Source organism: Lepidochelys olivacea (assembly GCF_965140295.1).
Source record: "Lepidochelys olivacea isolate rLepOli2 genome assembly, chromosome: 26".
Lineage (NCBI taxonomy): Eukaryota > Metazoa > Chordata > Testudines > Cheloniidae > Lepidochelys > Lepidochelys olivacea.
In genome coordinates, this window is record NC_140436.1 from 16,391,461 (window position 1) to 16,400,918 (window position 9,458).

General features: G+C 56.8%; 1 long non-coding RNA gene across 1 annotated transcript; it reads right to left on the bottom strand.

The window, feature by feature from the left end:
- Window positions 1-479: 479 nt before the first annotated feature.
- On the bottom strand, window positions 480-8,319 carry LOC311513417. The gene is made up of 3 exons (XR_014709719.1): window positions 8,224-8,319; window positions 2,931-3,049; window positions 480-971 (listed from the first exon to the last, which is right to left on the bottom strand). It is a non-coding gene; the product is annotated as an uncharacterized lncRNA (long non-coding RNA).
- Window positions 8,320-9,458: the final 1,139 nt, after the last annotated feature.

Sequence of the window (9,458 nt, forward strand, 5' to 3'; positions counted from 1 at the left end):
CCTCCCAGAGCGCTGGCAAACAGCTGTTCAGTGGCAGGGGAAACGCTGGGAGGGGGAGGGGCGGGAACATGGCACGCTTGCGGGAGGGGGAAGCTTGGCTGCTGGTGGGGGCAGGCGGAGCCTGTCCTGCAGCAGGAGCCCCTGGAGCCGGCAGGACCAAGCTTCTGCCCCCGCAGCTGCCCAGCCCTGGGGCACTCTGTCATTGGGGGGATTGTGCCAGAGCACCCTGCACAGGAAATGGGTCTCTCTGCCCCACCTGCAACATTGTTAATGCACCCACCCAGGTGGGAAAAAGGATAATGGCTCATGTGACTCAGTTAGGCTTTGGGGATAAATAAGGGAGTGTTAACCAGGAACTCAGATCTTGCCTGTGGTTAACTGGATGTGCTCCAGGTTCCACACCTCGGAGTCCCCGCCCACCAGACTCATTCCCCCAAAACGCATCTATCAATGGTGAGAAAACTAAGGACAGGATTAACTATAATGAAAACTGGTTTAATAAACAGCGACTCAAACAGGAAACAGTAACTCATAGGACCCCCAGCAAAACAATATACAAAGGGCATACAGGTACAGGTTGGCATGACAAACTGACTTAAAGTCAAGGTCCCAAACCCATAAGGACAAAGGGGAATTTACAGGGTAAGGTACAGAGGTACACAGCATACCACATCAGGTTCAGAGGAATGGACCCACGACAGAGGACATCATGGATGGAATACATCAGGACAGCAAGGTGAGGACACAGGAGTTCAGGATACAGGTAAGATTGGAATCAATCAGGAACTGATAGCTGGAACTATGGAGTTTGGATCTTCTTCTGTGGTCTTCTGTAGATCCCTCAAAGTCTTGGCTAGGACATGTACTGCACTGCCACTGGGAGGGACAGCCTCTCCTCTTGGGTGCAGCAGTCTTTTATGCTCTCCTGATACTAGGCAGAAAACAGGCCATGTGACCCTTGCTCTTTCCTGCTGTAGAGAGAAAAAGGTGCCAATTTTCTCAAGAAGAAGGTCACCAACATGGTGGACAAACAACAACTCCTTACAAACAAAATGGCGAAGTGTCTAAACAAAATGGAACTTGTAGTTTTTCCCCTACAGGAGAGGCCTGAGTAAAGGGAAAGGGACATTTCAGCAAAGGCCTGGAGAAGATGGCTGAGTAACACCAGAACAGCACAGGGTTTTTTGGCTTTCTGGAATCTCTGAGCCAGAGTGTGTGGAGTGACAAGAAATCCTGGGGGGTGTGGCTGGAAAGAGAGCAGAAAGCCAGACAGCCACTGTTTTTACCACTTCATTGGCAGAACTGAAATTGGCCCCTGGAAAGGGAACCTTGTTTTAAACTGTGGTGGGGAGCGGTTCAGGTGCCCTGTGGAGAGGGGAAACTGAGACAGAGCCACTGCAGCACCAAGGCAAGCCATGAGGGGGTACTTGGGAGGTAGCCAGCCCTATTCCAGCATCCTTCTGCAGGATCAAGGCAAGCAGATCTGATGGGGCTGTGAAACAAGCAGAAACAAGACACGAACCCGGGTCTCCCCTACCCTCCAACACCATCTCCTTCTTCCATCCCAAAGCTGGGTCACCCAGCTCTGAAAATGGGGCCCCTGGTGATGCTGTGGGGGAGAGCTGTGGGCAGTAGGGGCAGGGCTAATCTGGGGTTAGTAGATGGTGTACGGGCCTAGAAGCCAGGACCCTGGTTTCATAGAATCATAGAATATCAGGGTTGGAAGGGATCTCAGGAGGTCATCTAGTCCAACCCCTTCTCAAAGCAGGACCAATACCCAACGAAATCATCCCAGCCAGGGCTTTGTCAAGCCTGACCTTAAAAACCGCTAAGGAAGGAGAGTCCATCACCTCCCTAGGTAACCCATTCCAGTGCTTCACCACCCTCCTAGTGAAAAAGTTTTTCCTAATATCCAACCTAAACCTCCCCCACTGCAACTTGAGACCATTACTCCTTGTTCTGTCACCTGCTACCACTGAGAACAGCCTAGAGCCATCCTCTTTGGAATCTGCTTTCAGGTAGTTAAAACAGCTATCAAATCCCCCCTCATTCTTCTCTTCCGTAGACTAAACATCCCCAGTTCCCTCAGCCTCTCCTCATAAGTAATGTGTTCCAGTCCCCTAATCATTTTTGTTGCCCTCCGCTGGACTCTTTCCAATTTGTCCACATCCTTCTTGTAGTGTGGGGCCCAAAACTGGACACAGTGCTCCAGATGAGGCCTCACCAGTGTCCAATAGAGGGGAACGATCACGTCCCTCGATCTGCTGGCAATGCCCCTACATATACATCCCAAAATGCCATTAGCCTTCTTGGCAACAAGGGCACACTGTTGACTCATATCCAGCTTCTCGTCCACTGTAACCCCTAGGTCCTTTTCTGCAGAACTGCTGCCTAGCCATTCGGTCCCTAGTCTGTAGTGGTGCATGGGATTCTTCCATCCTAAGTGCAGGACTCTGCATTTATCCTTGTTGAACCTCATCAGATTTCTTTTGGCCTAATCCTCTAATTTTTCTAGGTCCCTCTGTATCCTATCCCTACCCTCCAGCGTATCTACCTCTCCTCCCAGTTTAGTGTCCTCTGCAAACTTGCTGAGGGTGCAATCTACACCATCCTCCAGATCATTAATGAAGATATTGAATAAAACTGGCCCCAGGACCGATCCTTGGGGCACTCTGCTTGATACCGGCTGCCAACTAGACACGGAGCCATTGATCACTACCCGTTGAGCCCGACGATCTAGCCAGCTTTCTATCCACTTTATAATCCATTCACCAGCCCATACTTCTTTAACTTGCTGGCAAGAATACTGTGGGAGTCCATATCAAAAGCTTTGCTAAAGTCAAGGAATAACATGTCCACCGCTTTCCCCTCATCCACAGAGCCAGTTATCTCGTCATAAAAGGCAATTAGGTTAGTCAGGCATGACTTGCCCTTGGTGAATCCATGCTGACTGTTCCTGATCACTTTCCTCTCCTCAAACTGCTTCAGAATTGATTCCTTGAGGACCTGCTCCATGATTTTTCCAGGGACTGAGGTGAGGCTGACTGGCCTGTAGTAAAAAGTAAAAAAGAATCACCTCTGTAAAATCAGGATGGTAACTACCTTAGAGGGTAATTAGATTCAAAACATAGAGAATCCCTCTAGGCAAAACCTTAAGTTACAAAAAGCCACACAGACAGGAATATCCATTCTATTCAGCACAGCTTAATTTCTCAGCCATTTAAAGAAATCATAATCTAACGCATACCTAGCTAGATTACTTACTAAATTCTAAGACTCCATTCCTGTTCTGTCCCCGGCAAAAACATCACACAGACTGTCATAAATATAAAGACAAGGGTAAACCCCTTTAAAATCCCTTCTGGCCAGAGGAAAAATCCTCTCACCTGTAAAGGGTTAAGAAGCTAAAGGTAACCTCGCTGGCACCTGACCAAAATGACCAATGAGGAGACAAGATACTTTCGAAAGCTGGGAGGAGGGAGAGAAACAAAGGGTCTGTGTCTGTCTGTATGCTGCTTTTGCCGGGGATAGAACAGGAATGGAGTCTTAGAATTTAGTAAGTAATCTAGCTAGGTATGGCCTGGTCTACACTAGGACTTTAGGTCGAATTTAGCAGCGTTAAATCGATGTAAACCTGCACCTGTCCACACGATGAAGCCCTTTATTTCGACTTAAAGGGCTCTTAAAATCGATTTCCTTACTCCACCCCTGACAAGTGGATTAGCGCTTAAATCGGCCTTGCCGGGTCAAATTTGGGGTACTGTGGACACAATTTGACGGTATTGGCCTCCGGGAGTTATCCCAGAGTGCTCCATTGTGACTGCTCTGGACAGCACTCTCAACTCAGATGCACGATTGTTTGCCGTTGCTCTGATGCAGGGAGGGGAGACTGACGATATGACTTACAGGGTTGGCTTACAGGGAGCTAAAATCAACAAAGGGGGTGGCTTTACATCAAGGCTTTACATTTCAGGCAGGAATTCACGGAGGGTTCCAATAAGAAATGGTGCACCTAAGTTACTGTTCTTATTGGAACAAGGAGGTTAGTCTGGCCTCTGATTGATACATGGCTAGATTTACCTCGCTGCACCTTCTCTGTGAGCGACTGCAGTGTGACCTAGAGGAATGAGTCCCCTAGACGGGGGCGGGGGGGGGGGTTTGCAAATGAGTACAAAACAAATCTGGTCTATTTCTTGTTTTGATACACTCCATCTATCTTTTACATCTTTGGCTGGCAGCAGACAGTGCAGAAGGACTGCATGCCATCCACATCTCATGGCTGCTCGGCAGAAGATGGTACAATAGGACTGCTAGCCATCCTCATCTCTTGCCTGCCCGGCATAAGATGATGCAATAGGACTACTAGCAATCCGTATCACCTGCCTGCTCACCATAAGATGGTTCAATAGGACTGACTGCAGGACTAAAGAGAATGACTTGATCAAGTCACTCCAGATTTAGTCCCTGCGCCCATGTCTGCCCAGGCGCTCCTGATCAACCTCACACAGGCAACCAGGAGCACCTCGGACATGATGATGACGGCTACCTGTCCTATTGCACCATCTGCTGCCACAAGGCAATGGGTTGCTGCTGCTGTAGCAATGCAGTACCACGTCTGCCAGCACCCAGGAGACATACGGTGACGGTGAGCTGAGCAGGATCCATGCTTGCTGTGGTATGGCGTCTGCACAGGTAACTCAGGAAAAAAGGCGCAAAACAATTGTCTGCCCTTGCTTTCACGGAGGGAGGGAGGGAACGGGGGCCTGACGATATGTACCCAGAACCACCCGCGACAATGGTTTAGCCCCGTCAGGCATTGGGATCTCAACCCAGAATTCCAATGGGCAGCGGAGACTGCGGGAACTGTCGGATAGCTACCCACAATGCAACGCTCCGGAAGTCGACTCTAGCCTCGGTACTGTGGAAGCACTCCACCGAGTTAATGCACTTAATGCACTTAGAGCATTTTCTGTGGGGACACACACACTCGAATATATAAAACCAATTTCTAAAAAACCGACTTCTATAAATTCGACCTAATTTTATAGTGTAGACATACCCTGAGAAAAGAACTGTGCTGAATAGACTGACTATTTCTGTCTGTGAACCTTTTTTGTAACTTAAGGTTTTGCCTAGAGGGATTCTCTATGTTTTTAATCTAATTACCCTCTAAGGTATCTACCATCCTGATTTTACAGAGGTGATTCCTTTACTTCTATTAAAAGTCTTCTTGTAAAAAAACTGAATGCTTTTTCATTGTTCTCAGATCCAAGGGTTTGGGTCTGTGGTCACCTATGCAAATTGGTGAGGATTTTTACCAAACCTTCCCCAGGAAGTGGGGTGCAAGGGTTGGGAGGATTTTGGGGGGAAAGACGTGTCCAAACTACGTTTCCCAGTAAACCCAGTTAAAGTTTGCTGGTGGCAGTGGAAATTCCAAGGGCAAAGGGTAAAATAAATTTGTACCTTGGGGAAGTTTTAACCTAAGCTGGTAAAAGTAAGCTTAGGAGGTTTTCATGCAGGTCCCCACATCTGTACCCTAGAGTTCAGAGTGGGGGAGGAACCTTGACACAGACAGACACAGACCCTTTTGTTTTTCTCCCTCCTCCCAGCTTTTGAAAGTATCTTGTCTCCTCATTGGTCATTTTGGTCAGGTTCCAGCGAGGTTATCCTAGCTTCTTAACCCTTTACAGGTGAAAGGGTTTTTCCTCTGGCTAGGAGGGATTTTAAAGGTGTTTACCTTTTTAAAGGTGTGTAAAGGTGTTTACCCTTCCCTTTATATTTATGACAGCAGGCAACTCCGAAGCTAGCATCCCAGCCCCCTCGCGTGTCGCTTCTGCCAACACAGCTTGTCCACCCCACCCCTGCACATAGGGCAGAATCAGCTCCATGTTAGAGTTGGGGAAACTGAGGCATAGAAAGGGTACTAGAGAGGGCTGGGTATATAACCCAGGAGTCCTGGCTCCCAGCCCCCCTGCTCTAACCCACCAGACCCCACTCCCCTCATAGAGCTGGGGAGAGAAACCAGGAGTTCTGGCTCCCAACCCCTGCCACATTCTACCCACATGCGGAGGGGGGGCACTTCCCCTTTGACCTGCATTTACCCCTGGGGTACTCATGGGTGTGGGGGAGGGGCTGAGCAGAATCTCCAGGGGCTGTAATTAAGCTCATGGGTGAGAAGAGCCCTTGATTATATTTCCATTTAAAAGAGCACTAATGACACTTCCCTTCCCTTCCCTGCACCTTGGCCCAGCCCTGCCCTCACACAGAGCCGATGCCTGTGCCTGGTGCAGCTAAGTGTGGGGGGTGGGCAGGTGAGATCCCTGTCTCAGGGAAGGTATGTATGGGGGGAGCGGGGATCCAGATGGCGCTCCCGAGCCCCCACGAATCTCTCCCAGCCTGTGCAGGGCTGGCCCCAGGGTGGCACTAGGGGGCACTGTGCTGCAGGGGGCGGGGTGAAGGGGGCGCTCTTCCCCGGCAGGCAGGGCCAGTCCCAGGGCGGCCCGAGGGGGCTCTGTGGGGCAGGGAGCGGGGCGGGGGACCCAGGAGGGGGCGCTCTCCCCCAGCAGGCAGGGCCGGTCCCAGGGCGGCGCTAGGGGCCTCAGCAGGGGGCAGGGCGGGGGCCTCAGCAGGGGGCGCTCTCCCCCGACAGGCGGGGCCGGTCGCAGGGGCGCTAGGGGGCTCAGCAGGGGGCGGGGGGCGCAGCAGGGGGCGCTCTCCCCCGACAGGCAGGGCCGGTCGCAGGGGCGCTAGGGGGCTCAGCAGGGGGCGGGGCAGGGACCCGGCAGGGGGCGCTCTCCCCCGACAGGCAGGGCTCGGCTGGGTCGGCGCGAGGGGGCTCTGCGGGGCAGGGGGCGGGGGACCCAGCAGGGGGCGCTCTCCCCCAGCAGGCAGGGCCGGTCCCAGGGCGGCGCGAGGGGGCTCTGTGGGGCAGGGGGCGGGGGGCCCAGCAGGGGGCGCTCTCCCCCGACAGGCAGGGCCGGTCGCAGGGCGGCGCGAGGGGGCTCTGCGGGGCAGGGGGCGGGGGGCGCAGCAGGGGGCGCTCTCCCCCGACAGGCAGGGCTCGGCTGGGTCGGCGCGAGGGGGCTCTGCGGGGCAGGGGGCGGGGGGCCCAGCAGGGGGCGCTCTCCCCCAGCAGGCAGGGCCGGTCCCAGGGCGGCGCGAGGGGGCTCTGCGGGGCAGGGGGCGGGGGGCGCAGCAGGGGGCGCTCTCCCCCGACAGGCAGGGCCGGTCCCAGGGCGGCGCGAGGGGGCTCTGCGGGGCAGGGGGCGGGGGGCGCAGCAGGGGGCGCTCTCCCCCGACAGGCAGGGCCGGTCGCAGGGGCGCTAGGGGGCTCAGCAGGGGGCAGGGCGGGGGCCTCAGCAGGGGGCGCTCTCCCCCGACAGGCAGGGCCGGTCGCAGGGGCGCTAGGGGGCTCAGCAGGGGGCGGGGCAGGGACCCGGCAGGGGGCGCTCTCCCCCGACAGGCAGGGCCGGTCCCAGGGCGGCGCGAGGGGGCTCTGCGGGGCAGGGGGCGGGGGGCCCAGCAGGGGGCGCTCTCCCCCGACAGGCAGGGCCGGTCCCAGGGCGGCGCGAGGGGGCTCAGCAGGGGGCGGGGCGGGGGGCCCAGCAGGGGGCGCTCTCCCCCGACAGGCAGGGCCGGTCCCAGGGCGGCGCGAGGGGGCTCTGCGGGGCAGGGGGCGGAGCAGGGGGCGCTCTCCCCCGACAGGCAGGGCCGGTCCCAGGGCGGCGCGAGGGGGCTCTGCGGGGCAGGGGGCGGAGCAGGGGGCGCTCTCCCCCGACAGGCAGGGCTCGGCTGGGTCGGCCGTAGTCCCAGCTGCTCCCCCAGTCCGTGCGGCGGGTGCGCGCAGCGAGTGGTGCTTCACGCCGCATTGTGGGCCGTCAGCTAACGAGCCCTGACTAACGACCGCTGCCGGGGGCTGCGCCCATGGGCTGCGGGTGCCCCCTGCCGTGGCGTTCGTTGTGCTGAGCCAGGGGTTGCGGAAGAGGGGCAGCCTTCGCCAGATCTGCGCTCGAGCCGCGTGGGGAGATGGGCTGCGGGGCATTGGGGCTCCGCACACCGCCTGCCTCTCAGATAACGGGAATCGGGAGCCGGGCACGACAAGGCCGCAGTCTCAGTCGGGGGGTTCCGGGCACTCCTCCATGTGCACTCCTCCTCCGCCTCCGCTCTCCCCTGGCTGTCCCTGGGCGGTGAAGGGGGGTCCTGGGGAGAGACCATCATCCAGACCTTGACGGGCGTGAGGAATGAATCCCACAGGGAATTTGAGGAGCTTCTCGCCTTCTTCCCCCGCCCTCCAATCAGCTGCCTGACTGGGCAAGATTGACAGCTTGTACTAGTCCCACCCTCCTCTTCCCGCCTCATCCTCCTGCTTGTCCAATCCGGCGCCTCTCTCGTTAGGATTGACAGGGCTGCTTCCCATCCCAGTCTCTCCTCCAAGCTCCGCTCACCAACTGTCAGAGAAGCGGCGAGCGCTCGCTGCGCCCCCTCGCCCCGCCCCGCCCCAACCGCCAGTCAAGCGGCGCGCGCTCCTTCACCCGGGCAGTTTCTCATTGGCTCCCTAACGGGCTCGCGCGCCTCTCGAGAGCGTCCGTTGCGCGGCGGGCGGGGGAGACCCGAGGGGCGAGTTGGAGTGGAGCGTGCGGGGCAGGGCTGAGGGAAGGGGCAGATGTGAAGGCGTGGGGGGCATAGCGGAGGAGTGAGGGGAGTGGCAGGATGAAAGAGGGAGTAGCTTGGGGAGATGGGAGGGGCAGGTGGAAAGGGTAGCTGTGGGAGCAGGAGGAGGGGCAGATTTCAGAGGGATGGATGTGGGGGGGAGGGCAAGTGAGGAGAGGGGGCAGGTGGGGAGGGGGCAATGTGAAGGGACAGGTGGAAAGGGTAGCTGGGAGGGAGGGGGTCAGGGGAGGGGCAGATGTGATGGGAAGGGGAAGGGGAAGTGTGTGAGGGGAGGGGGCAGGTGGAAAGAGTAGCTGGGGGGAGGTGGGCAGGTGAGGGAAGGGGTAAGTGGGAAGGGGAGGGAAGGACAGGTAGGGGAGGAGAAGGGGCAGCTGGGAGTAGGTGTGGGAGTGACAGATGTCAAGTGTGGGGAGAGGCAGTTAGTGGAGCAGCAGGTAGGAAGCAGCTGGGGGAGAGGGCAAATGGGAAGGGTGTGGAGGGGAGGGGGACGGTTGTGAGTGGAAGGGAACAGGGGGTAGGGGTGCGTGTGAGGTGAGGGGAGAGGGTGGGTGCAGGAGAGGAGGGATGGGAGAAGGTGTCAAGTGCAGGAGAGGGCAGGAGCTAATGAGAGGGAGTTAGGTGGCAAGTAAAAGAGTGTGGGGCCAACGTGTGGTAGGGGCGGGGCAGGTAGAAGTTGGAGGATGGGTGGAAAAGGGGGCAAGTGAGCAGCTGGGGTGGGGAGGAAGGGGACAAGTGTGAGGTGGGGAAGGTGTGTGTGGGGCAGGTGGGTTGGGGTGTGGTTGGGGAGG